This window comes from Pan paniscus, chromosome 6 (genome assembly GCF_029289425.2).
Source record: "Pan paniscus chromosome 6, NHGRI_mPanPan1-v2.0_pri, whole genome shotgun sequence".
NCBI classification, from domain to species: domain Eukaryota; kingdom Metazoa; phylum Chordata; class Mammalia; order Primates; family Hominidae; genus Pan; species Pan paniscus.
This window is the reverse complement of record NC_073255.2, coordinates 177,836,698-177,840,986: the sequence shown is the minus strand read 5'-3', so window position 1 is coordinate 177,840,986 and position 4,289 is coordinate 177,836,698. Positions and strand designations below refer to the sequence as shown.

General features: G+C 41.3%; 1 pseudogene; it reads right to left on the bottom strand.

The window, feature by feature from the left end:
- Positions 1 to 973: 973 nt before the first annotated feature.
- On the bottom strand, positions 974 to 1,124 carry LOC112440640 (U4 spliceosomal RNA; annotated as a pseudogene).
- Positions 1,125 to 4,289: the final 3,165 nt, after the last annotated feature.

Sequence of the window (4,289 nt, the reverse complement as noted above, 5' to 3'; positions counted from 1 at the left end):
GTACTCACATTCAAAGGCTTATATGTATGATTAATTCTCCATGTAGCCAGCCTTCCCGAAATTCCTACTGAACAAATTCATTCAAAAGCACAAAATCTATAAAGGAGCCATTGACATCCAAAATTAAAAGTACTCTCCTTAGAGATAATTCTGCTTCTAAGTGCTTTCAACTATACATTTTTGCCTTACTCTTTTTGACAGTGAAGAGTCTTTTCAGGAGAAAAAAAATCATGATTTTTTCCAGGGTTCTCTGTTCATTGCTTTCAATTTTCCATCCTTTTATGACATTTATGAGGCAAAGGCCACCTCCTCCCTCATCTGGTCAGTACGTTTCAGTCTGATGGGCACCTGCTGTAAAAAAGCACAGGTATGGCACAGGACTTTACGTGACTTTGCCAAGTTTACAAGGCCAGCTATGGAGGGAACTGACAGGGGTGGAGCTCAAATCAGAACCGAGCTGGGGCAGTGGAGAGGGTAAGTCACCACTCCTGAACTAGTGGTGTCACAGAAACAGAATCAAGAAGCAAAATAATGGGACCCCAAACATCCACATGAGGAAAGAAAAAAGGCCAGAGAGGAGGCAGGAATTATGAACAGAAAGCAAGATTCTGGGACCAGTGAAAGGACAGTCTTGTGAAGAAAACCAGCACCCCTTGAACCGCCTCAGATACCTGAAAGTTAGGGCAAGTCAGAAGAAAAGCAATGAGCCAGCTACTCAGGAGGCTGAGGCAGGAAAATCGCTTGAACCGGGAAGACAGAGGCTGCAGTGAGCTGAGATCCCTCCACTGCATTCCAGCCTGGGTGACAGAGGGAGATTCCATCTCAAAAAAAAAAAAACAAAAAACAAAAAAACTATGAGCATCCAGCTCCCATTTGTTGGTGACCTGCTTTGTCACAACAGTCCTATGAACTACTAATATCTTCATTTAATCAGATGAAGAGAGTCACTCAGAGAGTGGTTTGTCCAAGTTTATCCAACTGGTAAACAGTGGGGTGGGGATTTAAAAATCTAGATGTAGTTAACTACAAATCCCACTCTCTGTGCACTACGAATCTGTTTCAATTAGCAATAATTGCGCCTCAAATAAACCTCATTGGCTACCTTACTGCCACTGCACAAAGCTTATGAATCTGTTACAGACTACAGAACCAGGCAACAGTGGAAAGGAAGGTGACTCCTTAGAGTCAGAGATGAAGAAGGCATGGTAAGATTGTGGCTATGATATCCATTATGGTTGACCAACCAATCCCAAGAGGAAATCATCCAACATCACATGCAGTGACTGTTGAAGGATGATGATGATGAGTCTATCTGAAGTCTTTTCTCTTTGTCTTTGATTTTCTGCAGTTTGAATACGATATGGCTACATGTAGATATTTTTATATTTATACTGTTTGGTGTTCTCTGAGCTTCCTAGATCTATGATTTGATGTTTTGGAAAGTTCTCAGTCATCATGACTTCAAATAATTTTTTTATTCCTTTCTCTCCTCTCCTTCTGGAAGTCCCATTTTGCATATGTTACATCTTTTGTAATTGTCCTACAGTTCTTGGAATATTAAGTGCCAAGTTTTTATTACAAATATTATTATCAAGCCAGGCGCAGTGGCTCATGCCTGTAATCCCAACACTTTGGGAGGCCAAGGTGGGTGGATCACAAGTTCAAGAGATCAAGACCATCCTGGCCAACATGGTGAAACCCTGCCTCTACTAAAATTACAAAAATTAGCTGGGCATGGTGGTGCATGCCTGTAGTCCCAGCTACTTGGGAGGCTGAAGCAAGAGAATCGTTTGAACCTGGGAGGCAGAGGTTGCAGTGAGCTGAGATTGTGCCACTGCACTCCAGCTTGGGCGACAGAGCGAGACTCCATCTCAAAAAATAAATAAATAAATAAATATCATTTTTCTTATAAATATTATTCCAAATAGTGCTATTATGACATCCTTTATCTTTTCATACATCCCTGATTTGTCCTTTAAAAAGTTTCATTATAGAATTGATGGATGAAGACTTCAGATCTGTTCCACAGGGGCTTCTGAAGCCAGGGCTTTCAGTTCTTATGCTAGGACTCCTTATCTTACAGTCTGCTGTTCATTTTAGTGCTGTGCTAAAACTGTAGATGAGAGTACTAGTATCTTTGTCATGCAAGCCTTGGGACCTGTGATGGTTAATATGAAATGTCAACTTGATTGGATTGAAGGATACAAAGTATTATTTCTGGGTGTGTCTGTGAGGGTGTTGCCAGAGGAGATTAACATTTGAGTCTGTGGACTGGGAGAGGCAGATCTACCCTCAAGGTGGGTGGGAACCATCCAATGGGCTGCCAACACAGCTAGAAAAAGCAGGCAGAAGAAGGTGGGATACACTGGCTTTCTGAGTCTCCTGGCTTTCATCTTTCTCCTGTGCTGGATGCTTCCTGCCCTCAAACATCACACTCCAGGTTCTTCAGTTTTTGGATTCTTGGACTTACACCAGTGGTTTGCCAAGGGTTCTTGGGCCTTCAGCCACAGACTGAAGGCTGCACTGTCGGCTTCCCTATTTTTGAGGTTTTAGGACTGGGACTGAGACACTACTGGCTTCCTTGCTCCTCAGCTTGCAGATGGCCTATCGTGGGACTTCACCATGTGATCCTGTGTGTCAATTCTCCTTAATAAACTCCCTTTCATATATACATATATCCATTAGCTCCACCCCTCTGGAGAACCCTGACTAATACGAGATCCCCACAAGACACCCATGAATACATGCAGACAATAGCAAAATGGTTTTATTCCTCTTACCAATAAGCCAACTTTTACCCCCACTACACCCCCCTGTCAGCAAGAAGTTAAAGCAATCGTTAGCCTTTTCCCATCTCTGTAGCTCACAACTCAAGAATGAAGTACGGTCAAGCTCAAATTGGGGATGGAAATTGTCTTTACAAAAATTATGGCAGTGAGAGAAATCTGACATACCTAACTCACTCTTGCTTCTAACCTCTCAAACCAACTGTCTTTGCTCTTTCCTGGGCATATGCTAAGCTAACTATGGGAGGAATTAATTTATAGTTTAACCTTAAAGCAAGGATGATAATAGCCCCTCCTTGTTCAAGGATAGAATTGCCTTTGTAAAATTCATGACAGCCCACAAGGTTAGAATTATGGGAGGGGCCTGAATTCTGCTAAGACCCAGGCATAAATGATAACTAGTCATTGTTTACTGCTCAGGAGGCACATGGGGTGAGCACAAAATTTGTAAGTTCTCTAATCACCCCTACAGACAACATTCCTATTGTAAAACCTAAGACTGGGGTTTGAGATATTTTTCAGACTTTGCATTCTAGTAGAATAACATCTCCCAGACTGATGACCCTCACCCAGGAACTGACTTACCACACAAAGGCAGTTTTGACAGCCCTATGATTTCATCCCCAGCCCAACCAATCAGCAGTCTCCATTCCCTAGTCCCCTGTCTATCAAACTATCCCTAAGAAACCCTAGCTTTCAAATTATCTGGGAGACAGATTTGAGAATTAACTCCCATCCTTCCACTTGGCCAGCCCTGTGATTATTAAACTCTTTCTATGAAGCAAAAAAAAATTATGGATGAAATAAATGATATGCAGAATACTAAGGCTGTTTAAAACTGAACTAATAAATTTCATACCAAAAAAAATGTATAGCAATTTCCATTCCTATAGAAGAGTGTGAGCATTCTTGGTCCTTCACAGCCTCAACTATCCTGAGTAAAATACCTTTTTAATCTACACCAACATGATTACTGGGGGGACGGGGGTTGGAAATCATATAAAGTATTAAACACACCATATGTTTAATACTAAATGCTAAATAGACCTATTTCCCATATCTTCAGAAAGCATGCTAAATATACCTATTTCTCATTTCTTCAGAAAGCATGCAGTTGAACTCATCACAAAAAAAGTGTTTCTGAAAATGTGTCTATGGAGTAGAGAGGATATGTCTTAAGTGAAAAAAAAAGAATCCTCATCAGTTAGTTTAAGCAGAAAAGGGATTTATTTAAAAGTATTAATAGCTCACAGAATCATTTGGAAAGCTGGAGCAACAGTCTCAAGGCTCAGCTTCAGTGCCACAGAACTGGACTTGTGAGTCAACTTTTGCCACCACCAATGACCAAATGCCAGATGAAATTCCTGATTTAGAAGTACTGATGTGGAGTGGTTGAGGAAAAGGCAGAATTCAACTCAACTCAGCTTTGGCTCAGAATTGGCATACTTACTGTCTCTTCCATTGGCCCAAGCAAGTGATATGGCCAAGTCTGAAAATGGGGTG